This window comes from Cricetulus griseus, chromosome 7, assembly GCF_003668045.3.
Source record: "Cricetulus griseus strain 17A/GY chromosome 7, alternate assembly CriGri-PICRH-1.0, whole genome shotgun sequence".
Lineage (NCBI taxonomy): Eukaryota > Metazoa > Chordata > Mammalia > Rodentia > Cricetidae > Cricetulus > Cricetulus griseus.
This window is the reverse complement of record NC_048600.1, coordinates 76,002,297-76,014,882: the sequence shown is the minus strand read 5'-3', so window position 1 is coordinate 76,014,882 and position 12,586 is coordinate 76,002,297. Positions and strand designations below refer to the sequence as shown.

Sequence of the window (12,586 nt, the reverse complement as noted above, 5' to 3'; positions counted from 1 at the left end):
CCAGCTGCTGGCGATCTCTGGGATGGTGTGAAACCTTAGAGCATGGAACCTGACTGGAGTCACTGGAGGTGGGTCCCTGAAAGTCACACTGGATTCTGGTTCCAGTTGGAACTTTCTCTAACCCTTGGTCCTTACCACATGGAGAAGTGGCTATGAGCTCCTACTGCACCCACCTTTGCTGAACTGAGACCCTCTCAAATATGAGCTAAATCAAGGCCTTCCTCCTTGAAGCCACCCTATCAGGCATTTTATCACGGATGTGACAAAAAGAAAGTACAAAGCTGTATGAACAATTAATTGTGATCAAGACAACCTTGGTTATGAACAACAATAAATAAAATAATTAAAAGTCTAACTGGTCACATTACAGTATGTCCAGATCATTCACCCAGAGATGATACTTTACACTCTGTCTACACTGGATGTGTTAGTCTGCTTTCCATCACGACAAGATACCTGGCAAAGTCAAAATAAATGGGAAGGTTTGTTTTGGCTCAGGGCTTCAGAGCACTCCATCTGTAGTTGCTTGGAGCCGTTTCTGGTCCTGTGGTGTGGCAGACTGCCAAGCAGCTTACCTCATGGCAGCTGGGAAAACCAGAGAACCAAAAGGGGAAGGGTCAAAGTGTATCCCCCAAGAGTAGGATCCCAGAGCCAGCGAGACAGCTCAGCAGGTAAGCTTGACAGGCACCTGAGTTGGATCCCCAGAACACACACAAAGGTGGAAGGAAAGAACCAAATCTACAGCATTGTCTTCTGATTTTCATCCCTTCTAACAGCATTAGCATGTACCCACTCAAACATACACACACTCACACATATACACTCTCACACACATGCACACACACTTGCACACACATGCACACTCACATGTACACACATACACATACTTACACACATATACACACTCACACATACTTGCACACATACACACTCTTCACACACACTTGTACACACATACATACACATACACATACATACACACTCATACACATTCAAACATACACCGCTCACACACATATATACGCACATTCACACAGATACATACTCATACATCCATACACATACACAAATACATATAAATTTTTAAAGAAAAAGGAGTACTGTTAATGACCTAATTTTTCCAATGAGGATCCACCTCTTATATTTTCCACTATCTGCCAGAACCTCTTCAGTTATCAAAGCACAAATCAATTAATCTACCCACAAGATCAGAGCATCCACAGCCCAATAAACTCCCAAAGGTTCCATTTTTGAATACTTCTGCCCTAGAGACAAGGCTTTTGACATGTAAGCTTTTGAGGGTCATTTAAGATCTGAATATAGCAGCTAAGAACACAGCTCAGTAGTAGAACATTTACTTGGTGTGGTGGTTTAAAAGAAAATGGCCCCCAGAAGAGAGTGGCACACACCTTTAATCCCAGCATTTGGGAGGCAGAAACAAGCAGATCTCTGAGTTCAAGGCCAGCCTGGTCTACAGAGACAGTTCCAGGACAGACTCCAAAGCTACACAGAGAAACCCTGTCTCAAAAAGAGGAAGAAAAGAAAGAAAGGGAGGGAGGGAGGGGAGGGAGGGAGGGAGGGAGGGAGGGAGGGAGGAAGGAAGGAAGGAAGGAAGGAAGGAAGGAAGGAAGGAAGGAAATGGCCCCTAAAGGGAGTGGCACTATTAGGAGGTGTGGCTTTGTTGGAGTAGGTATGAACTTGTTGGAGGAAGTGTGTCACTGTGGAGGTGGGCTTGGAGGTCTCATATATGTTCAAGCCACACCCAGTGTTTCAGATCACTTCCTGTTGCTTGTGAGTCAAGATATAATAAGATTCTCAGCTCTTGCTCAAGCGCCACGTCTGCCTGCATGCCACCATATTGCACCATGATGATAATGGACTATAGCTCTGAAAATGTAAGCCACCCCAATGAAACCTTTTCCCTTTATAAACGTTGCCATGGTCATAGTATCTCTTCACGGCAATTGAATCTCTAAGACAGAAGTTGGCACCAGGAGCTGGGGTATTTCTGTGATAAGCCTGACCATGCTTTTGTGTGAAGGAGTATGGACCTTGGAACTGTGGGACTTAAAGTGCTGCTTAATGGGACACACCAGTTGGAAGACGGAAGACAGGGGTGCTGAGTATGATTTGAACTGTGGGGGCTGGCTCGAGATGTTTCAGAGAATAATTTTAGAATGTTGCCTAGAGATCATTCCTGTGATAAATTTGGTGAAGACTATGGCTGCATTCTGCCCTTGTCTGAAGAGTCTGCCTGAGGCTAAAGTGAAAGGTTTTAGATTAATTCCGTTGGCAGAGGAAATCTCAAAAAAGTCTAGTATAGACTCAGTTTGTGGTTAGTAGTGGTAACTCTAATGAAGATTTATAATGAAAAGGAGCAAGCTGAGCAGAGGAAATTAAAAAAATATAGAACAATTTGAGAAGAAATGGAGCTCCAGGAATGGAGCTAAATCCTGTGTTCAAGGAGATAAACAGATTAAGAAATGGAATAAAGGGAGTGGTGACCTCAGGACAAGATCCCACCTAGCTAAGTTACCTACGTGTGAAAAGGAATTAAAGAAAATCTTAGAGCCAGGTGTGGTGATGCACACCTTTAATCTCAGCAATGGGAGACGGAGGCTGGTGGATCTCTGAGTTTGAGGCCAGCCTGATCTACAGAGCAAGTTCCAGAATAGCAATGTTTAGATAGTGAAGGAAACTATTAAGAAGAGAAAGCTGGTGAAGATGTAATTGAATGAGGGGGCTATGTTCCAGTCCTAGCAAGCAGCAGAACTTGGCAGCTTCAGCCACATGGTTCTGGCTTCAAGGATAAAAGAAAGGCATTCCCTCCTCCATGACTAAGGAAAGCTGCTGAGGCCATATGTCAGGGGTGTCTCTGAATGGAGGCCTAGATAGCCCACTGAGTGAAGCTGTAAAGGTGAAGCCTTGCTTGCCTTAGACACACTAAGATGTTGGAGAAGCCAGAGCAGTGGGATACCTGCTGAGAACTGCTAACAAGGAAAGAAGGATGTTGCAGTCAGCAAGGCTGAAAGGAGTTGTAGATCTGGAGGGTGCTTTGACATCAAACGCGGAGATGCAGAATTTGGAGTTTGCCCATCTGGTTTTCAGTCTTGCTTAGTCCAGTATTTCCCCACTATGCTCCCTTCTGTATATTTTGGAATGGTAATATATATTCTGTGCCATTCTATGTTGGAAGTATGTGATCTGCCTTGATTATAAAGGAGGGGGATTACAGTTAAGAGATGAATCTCTGGAGAGACTTTGAACTTCAGACTTTCAAATGAATTTGAAACTGCTATAGTCTATGGGGACTTTTGGATTTGGACTCAATGCATTTTTGCATTATTATATGGCTACAAGCTTTTGCGGGTCAGGGAGTGGAATGTGGTGGTTTGAAAGAAAATTGCCCCCAAAAGGGGTGGCTTTGTTGGAGTAGATATGGCCTTGTTAGAGGAAGTGTGTCACTGTGGAGGTGGGCTTTGAGGCATCTTATATGCTCAAGCCATGCCTAGTGTTTCAGACCACTTCCTGTTGCCTGCAAGTCAAGATATAGGACTCTCAGCTCCTTCTCCAGCCACCATGTCTGCCTGCATGCCACCATGTCGAACCATGATGACAATGGACTAAACCTCTGAAAATGTAAACCACCCAAATCAAATGATTTTCCTTTATAAGAGTTGTCATGATCATAGTGTCTCTTCATAGCAACAGAAACCCTAACTAAAACACCGGGCATCCAAGGCCCTAATTCCAATCATTAGTACCTAAAAATGAATCCAAACAGAAAAAGGCTCTCTAATAGAACAAGAGCAAATTAAATCTAGCAAATATACAAATGATGCTATTCCATGACCAAAACAGATTTATACCAGCAATTTTAGAATGATATCACAAATGAGAATCAGACAACATAATTCACATTAAAAGAATAAAAGAGAAAACCCACACAACCATTTCAACAAAAGTAGAAAAAACACTTGACAAAACCCAATAGACTTTTATGATTATAAAAAAATTTAACCACTAGGAATAAAAGGGAATTCCTCAACATAAGAAAGGGCAACTACAAAAAGCCCACAGCCAACACTGTATGTCATGTGAAAGTATGAAATCTCTCTCTGGAGGCCAGAAACAAGATCAAATTCCTCTGCTCTCTTGACTTCTACTCAACACTGTATAGGAGACTTTAGACAGGGGATTTAGGCAAGAGAAGGAAAGAGAGGGCACCAAGACGATTAGAAAGCTAAAACCATCTCTATTAACATAATGGGACCTTGAAAGATATAGAAGGGGATATCTACAATTTAGAAGGGGTTATCTACAGCTCAAAGGCTAATGAAGGACCCAGCAAACTCACAAAGAAACAAGATCAAAGCAGAAAATCAGCTGTGTTTCTGTATGCTTGCAGCAGTAACTCCTAATACACCCAGAAAACAATCCCATTTTCCATAACAGTTCCACAGTAAAGTGCTTGCCTCACAAGAATGAGGACCCAAGTGTCATCCCCAGAGTCAATGTACACATACCAGGCATGCTGGCTTGTGTTTATAACTCCAGCACTAGAGAGGCAGAGACGGGAGGATCCCTGGGGCTTGCTGGCCGGCCAGTCAGCCTACCTGGTGAACTCTGGACTAAGGAAACCCCCTGTCTCAGAGAGATGAACCTGGAGATAAAACCCAAAGTTTTCCTCTGGTTTCCTCATCCATGTCTACACACCAAATATAAGTATGCGCACTCACTCACACATGAACATTTACATGTAAACACATATACATGCATTAAAAGACACTGAAGTGTTTACAAATAAATAAGCAGAAGACGTGTTCACTGCCAACTACAAAGCATCGCTGAAAAACCTAAAAGGGTAGGCAAGCAAGATGGCTCAGCATTCATGGCTTTAAGGTTTGCCTGACCACATGAATTCAATTCCCAGAAGCCATCTGGTAGGAGAGCACCAGTTCCCATGGGTTATCCTCTGACGTGCATGTGCCTACATACATGTACATACTCACATACAATAAATACGCGTTTTTAAAATTAAACCTGAAAAGGTAAGGTAAATGGACAGACCTTGTGTTAGGAGACAGAAGGATCTATGTGAGGTCCAGGCTAGCCTGGTCTACATATCAAATTCCAGGATAGCTAGGGCTACATAAAGAGACCCTTTTTCCTTTTTCTTTTTTTAATCCAGCTATGGGCATTCTGTGGGAGGTCGCTAGGTAGATCTAAATCTGGGTCTTTCTGGGCTTCTGAGATGGATTCTAACCACCTCTCATGGATGGGACAGCTCACATAGCAATGCAGCTACACACAGAGCTGGGAAGCACATTAAAGGTTGGAGACATTTGCTTTGGAAATGTCCCTGAAGACAGGTGCCTCAGCTATGCTCTGAATGATGAACTTTTCAAAAAAAAAAATTCATTTTACTTTTCTATGTGCCTGGGTGTTTTGCTGGTGTGTCTGGGCATCATGTGTGTAGTACCCACAGAGGCCAGAAGGGGGCAACAGATCCTCCAGGACTGGAGTAACAGACATGGTAACCTGCCCTGTACAGCACAGAAATGGACTGTTCCACTAGCAGCAGAGTGGAACGAAAGCCTGTCTGTATGGACAGTACACAATTCCTCCACAGGCTGCTCTGTACCACATCCACAGGCCTGCTCTAATTAAAAAAAAAAAAAAAAAAAAAAAGAAAGGGAAGGGAAGATTTAAAGTATGAATTACTTGACAAGTGAATTATATCTTAATTTAAAAGATAATATAGGAATAGTTTATGATATAGAATAATAACTATATATTTTTGGAAAACAGATCATAAATGGTAAGAGCCCATATTTATATGTATTAAGAATGATTTTCACTGACTAATAAGATGACAGAAAACTTTAAGTTTCTTTATGCTTTTTAAATTTTTCTACACTACAGTAAATATTTGACAATTTGGGGGTGTGAGTATAAAATAACGTTCACTTACATAATTTTTATCTACATAACATAACTACTTTCTCTCTCTCTCTTTCTTCCTTCCTTCCTTCCTTTCTTTTCCTTTAGTTTTTTGAGACACGGTTTCTCTATTTAACCATGGCTGTTCTGGAACTTGCTCTGTAGAGCAGGCTGGCTTCAAACTCAGAGATCCACCTTCCTCTGCCTCCTGCATGCTAGAATTAAAGGCATGGGCCACCGTGTCTCACAACTGCTTCTTTTAGAACAGAAAACCTACAGATGACAGATGTTGCTTCTTTTGTCAAAAACTTCTTCAAGCAAGGCAGTATGCATGGTCATCTGATTTAAAATGATATAGTGGTAAATAGTGGATATTAATATTTTTATCTGTCTCTTGATCAACAATTAGACTTTTCAACTACGATATAGATGTAAGTGTTCAGGAGGACTGACAAATTTGTAACAGTAAAAACTATACTCGAAGCAAGCTGTTGCTCATGCACTCATCAGACGCTATTTGTACAACTCCACAGCTTACACTGCAGAAAGCTCAGCCAGACTGAGAAAGGCTTTCTTAATTGTAGCAGGAGTTGACTTCCTCTGCAAGCCCTGCAATCATTTTCTGGATTCCTGAACAACAGAGTAAGAAGGTTGATTAGCATGCCACTCGGAGGCATTCATGAATACGAGGCTAGAGAGCACCCAGGAGGCCAAGCCCAGGCACACCCTGCAGCTGAAGGAACCTCCACCTGGGCTATGTGCATGTCTCAATGAGAAACCTACCAGCTCTCCAAAGAACAAGAATTCCCTAGATCCTTGCCCAAACCAAACCTTAAAAAATGCTCTGTTTTGCTGCTGGAAAATAAATTTATCAACCCTAAAAATAACTAGGACAAACTCAAGAAATGAAAGTGATTCCAAATGAGTGTCAGACAGATGTTGGGCTAATTTTACAAAGACAGTCAGAAAAAGTGTCCTGGAGACTTAGCCGTGACAGCAGAAGGGAATTGAGAAGAATCTGATGATAGGGGATGGCAGGACACACTCAGGGTTGGGTGGGGGTGGGGGTTAAAAACTTCATGAGTTGCTGGGCTGGAGAGATGGCTCAGTGGTTAAGAGTACTGGCTCCTCTTCCAGAGGTCCTGAGTTCAATTCCCAGCAACCACATTGTGGCTCACAACCATCTGTAATGAGATCTGGTATCCTCTTCTGGCCTGTAGGCAGACATACAGACAGCACACTATATATACATACAATATATATATATATATATATATATATATATATACATATATATATATATATTTAAAAAAAAAACAAGACTTCATGAGTTGCTAGGTTTCATCTCATCAGTAATGGATCCAGTGTTTATTAACAGATGGTGGTTAGGGGATCACAGTGATCACATAATGAAATCTGGAAACTGGCAGAGTATATAATGACATTTGTGAGCCAACTTAATGTTACCATAACAAAATACATGAGATAGTCAACTTAAAGAAGAGAAAGGTTTACCTTTAGAGTAGGCCCATGGGTTCCCACCCTGTGACAAGGCAGCAGGGCACTGCTACTTCCCTCACAGCCAAAATGCAAAATGGAGAAAGAGTAGGAACTATGGCTTTCCTATTCTTCTCTAGGGTATGCCCAATGACTAAAAGACTTCCCAATGAGTCCTACCTTTGGGTTCCCCTTTCCTTCAATACAAGAGTAAAGTAGGCATGGCTACAGCTTCCCCTACACAAGAGACTTTAGGGGACATTTAAAGATCCAATTATAGCAATACTGCCCTTTGTGATATCTGTAATGTCTACCTACAAACACTTGTTCTACTAAGAGGAACTTGACTTCTATGTGAACCAAAACATCTCTTCAGATCACTTTAATTTTGTTCTAAAGCATCCCATTTTGTGGTACAAAATTACATAGAGAGAACTAATTACAGAGGGAAACGCCCCACACTGGGCAAGGGATGGCTAGTGAAGCTGACATCTTAAGAGCTAGGAGACGAGGGTCATCATGCAGGCAAAGCTCTCTCTATAATACACAACTAGGAATAAGAAGTATGCCTACTGACAAGTCCAGGTTTGCAGTTTGTAAAAGCACCACTGTAAACGCCAGGTGAATTCACACACTGAGGTCAAGTATCGCTACCTTCAAAGGTCACATGGGGAGAGACTTGTTTGGTTTCAAGGATAGACCCTGCTGCTGTCCTCCCACCCAGCAGGGACCAGCCTCTGCTTCTGACACTCAACACCTGCCACCTATACTAAGCTCATGTCCCAGGCTACGTAGATTTGCATTTTTGCTTTTTTTTTTTTTTTTAATTAGGCAGGAATAGGAGATCAGCTACCTTTTTGGGATTCTAAAACAGATGCTGAACTAATCTGGGGAGAGTACAAGCTAGAATGGCCCAGCCTCAGTCATGTGACCATCTATCACACTTCCTGACTTTTAGATGCAGGATCTGTGATGCCTTCCTCTGCCCTCCTGCTGTTTTTCTTGCCAAGTCCCATTACCATTCTCACCTTGCTCCCACCTGTCAATGTGCAGAAAGGAACTTCAGAAACCACAGAAAGGAACAGAGCCTCACAAGGATGCAGGCAGTAATTAATAAACAGAATGAGGTTTTTAAAACAGTCTTGGAGATTAATAGAAGTACAGGCTGCTTCAAAAGGATTAACCAGCGATTATCTCTCAAAAATCTAATCAAGGAAGAAAAATAAAAAGAAAATACCCAAATTAGAAACATGAAACGGGGCATAATTATATACATGGATTTTAAACCAGGCAAAACTGATCATTTTCTTTGAAAACATAGATTACCAAAATTAACTCAAAAAGAAAACAGTCCAACAGGGAAAAAAAAAAGTCAAAGGATATAAAAACAAACAAAAAAAATACAAACAGTTACCAAGTATACAAAGACATGCTCAGCCAATAGCCAACAAGCTTGACCTAAAGCAATAATATACTTTAAGTATGGGTCAATATATTAAAAATAAATAGCAATGTTAAAAAAAAAATGGGAACTAAGCCAGGCACACCTATAAACCTAGCATTCTGAAGGCTCAGGCATGAGGGTTCCCATGAGTTTGAGCCATCTTGGGCTACATACAGAGTTCCAGAGCAGCTTGGGCTACAAAATAAGATCCTGCTTCAAAAAAAAGAGAGAAGGAGACATCAGGCACTCTGATGAGCACTCTGTGTAGACTTGGGGGTCACTCAGAGTGACAGTGATAAAGAAGGCATTTCATATTTCACTGTTTCTATATTTGATTTGTTAAAAATTTATATTATTTTTATTTATTTTAAAGATGGATTCATGTTAATTATAAACACACTGTAGTGGTTTGAAAGAAAATGGCTCCAAAACTATTAGGAGGTATGGCTTTGCCTGGAATAGGTGTTGCCTTGTTGAAGGAAGTGTGTCACTGTGGGGTGGGTTTTGAGGCCTCCTTTGCTCAAGCTACATCCAGTGAGATAGTGCACTTCCTTTTGCCTATGGATCAGCTCCTTCTCCTTCTCCAGCTCCATTTCTGGCTGCATGCTGCCATGAAGATAATGGACTAAACCTTTGACATTGTAAGTTACCACCTCAATTAAATGTTTTCTTTTATATAAAAGTTGCTGAGCTGGGTGGTGGTGCTGCATGCTTTTGATCCCAGCACTTGGGAGTCAGAAACAGGTGGATCTCTGTGAGTTCAAGGCCAGCCTGGTCTACAGAGTGAGTTCCAGGACAGACTCCAAAGCTACAGAAAAACCCTTTCTTGAGAAAACCAAAAAAAAAAAAAAAAGACTTGATGTGATCATAATCACAGTGTCTCTTCACGGCAGTAGAAACCCTAACACACACACACACACACACACACACACACACACACACACACACACACACACACGGGTGTTTTGCCAGCATGTATGTCTGTGCACCATGTATATACCTAGAAGCAGAAGGGCTGCTGGGTCTCTTGGACCTACAGTTAAGGATGGTGTGATCTAGCATGTGGGTGCTGGGGAACTTGGGTCCTCTGGAAGAGCACACAGTGCTCTTAACCACTGTGTTTTTGTGAATTGAAACTGAGGAAAATAAAATAAAATAGAACTCTCAAACTCACATGGACAGGATTGATGCTACAATTGTTAGTGTGTGTTCACACTGGAGAACAAGCTCGGAAATGAGGACACAGACTGAAAATAGTTTGTTGGTCTGAAACACAGTGGGCATGAAAAACAGAAGAGATAGAAAAATAAGCAACAAGGTTCAGAGTGAAAGCCACACACAGTTTGTTAGTGCCCAGCACTTTGCAAGCCTACTCAGTACAGTGTTTATTGAATGAATGAAAGAAAATGAGGCCAAAATCAGTGTTCTATATGTTAGAAAGTATAGTATGACCAGTAACAGGAAAAACTTTAAAAGTATCTTAGGGGGAAAAAGTCTCAGGACTGGAGAGATGGTTCAGTGGTTAAGAGTATATACTTTCCTTCCAGAGGACCAGGGTTCAGTTCCCAGAGCCCGTATCAGGAGGCTCACAATGCCTCTCACACCAGCTCCAAGGGGATCCCAGGCCTCCAGCTTCAATGAGCACCCGAATTTACCCCAACACAGACACATACACACATGTATAATTAAAAAATCAAAACCCAGTCCCTCACATCCTTATTGGTAAAGGATCCTGAGCGAAAACTAACTTGGCTGTTGATTACTAGATAGCAGCTGAAAAGCTAAGGATCCCAAAGGGCATATCTACCCAGCCTGGCAGAGACGGCCTGTGTGGGGCTAACCAAAAACCCCAAAAGCACAAACTCAGAAGTCATAATCCCAAGCGGTGGCTGTAAAGTACCAAAATCCCAGAAATCCCAAATCTCAACTTCCTGTTTGTGGTTCAAAATGTGAGCTCTCAGCTGCTGCTCCTGTACCACGCCTGCTGCTTATGTCTCTGCCAAGATGGACTCCTAGTCCTCTGGGACCATAAGCCAAATAAAGCCTTCCTTCTGTAAGCAGCAACAGAAAAGTTGCTAATACACTCAGCTATGTAGTAAGACTCTGTCTTAGTAATTAAAGTACAAATAAATAAATAAATAAATAAATAATAAGTGGTATATTATGAATTTATGTTCAAAAGCAACAAGTGAAACAAATTTGTTCATACACATTTCACATATTTAGGTGTAAATTTTAATTCACTGGAATCTTGTTATACTTTACATATTTTTATACTTTATACTTGTTATACTTTGGGGGGGGCTTTTTGAGACAGAGTTTCTCTGTATTGCTTTGGAGCCTGTCCTAGAATTCTCTCTGTAGACCAAGCTGGCCTTGAACTCACAAAGATCCACCTGCCTCTGCCTCCTGAGTGCTGGGATTAAAGGCATGAGCCACCAATGCTGGCTATACCTGTTATGTTTTTTTTTTCGTTATTCTCAAGAATTTCATACATCTTCCATGTGGTGGTGGTACACACCTTTAATCCCAGCACTCAGATGGCAGAGGATAGCCAGAGCTGTTTCACAGAGAAACTCTGTGGTAGAATATTATTTTAAGGTATGTGACTTTTGTTTATGCTGCATTTGTTTAACTCTGAGAAGCTGTGGTTCCTTTCCTGTCTAAAACACCTGATGGTCTAATAAAGAGCTAAACAGCCAATAGTGAGGCAGGAGAAAGGATAGGTGGGACTAGCAGGCAGAGAGTATAAACAGAGCAAGAGAACAAGGAGAGGAGGACGTCAGGGGCCAGCCACCCAGACAGCCAGAGAGTAAGAAGTAAAGTAAACTACACAGAAATAGAGAAAGATAAAAGCCCAGGGGCAAAAGGTAGATGGGTTAATTTAAGATATAATACAAGCTGGCCAGAAACAAGCCAAGCTAAGGCCAGGCATTCATAACTAAGAATAAGCCTCCGGGAGCTAGGTAGTGGGGCCCCCAAAAGAGAAAAAACATCTTACTACAAAATCCTATCTTGAAAAACAAAACATCAAAAACAATTTCATACATCTATGCATGAAATATGATCACATATAATCCCCATTTTCCCCCATCCCACTGCAAGCACACTCTCTCTCAATTTTATGTCTCTCTTGGAAAGAGAGACATCACTGTTGTGTCTACATTCTTTTTTCTGTCTGTTTGGTTTTCTTTATGTGTGGGGGTGTTTTACCTGTGTGTGTACCATGTACAGAAAGCGGAAGACCAGTGTCAGAACTGGAATTACAGACAGTTGTGAGCAGTCCATTATCATTACTGGGAACTGAACCCAAGTCCTCTGCAAGAGCAGCAAGTGCTTTTAACCACTGAACTATCTGTACTCTAACTATAACCATTATGTTTAAGGTCACATTATAAATATTAGTCATTTTTTCACAGCTGACTGAGTTAAAATGATGTGGTCATAATACTTGTTCACTGGCATTTACATATGAGTTTGTGTTCATGTTTGTTAAAGTTCATTGTTTTCAACTCTTAATTTTGCAGTACAACATCAGTTCAGAAAGACTACAATGTGGCCTGGCATGTTAACACATGCCCTTAATCCCAGTACTCAGGAGGTAGATCTCTGCAAGTTTGAGACCAGCCTGGTCTACAAAGAGAGTTCCAGGACATCCAGGGCTATTACATAGAGAAACAAAGGAGCAAACAAACAAACAAG

At 41.5% G+C, this 12,586-nt stretch overlaps 1 protein-coding gene across 2 annotated transcripts in view; it reads right to left on the bottom strand.

The window, feature by feature from the left end:
- Nucleotides 1-12,586, bottom strand: part of Specc1 (sperm antigen with calponin homology and coiled-coil domains 1) — a 268,476-nt gene that overhangs the window by 230,325 nt on the left and 25,565 nt on the right. The gene's annotated exons all lie outside the window — the stretch shown is intronic.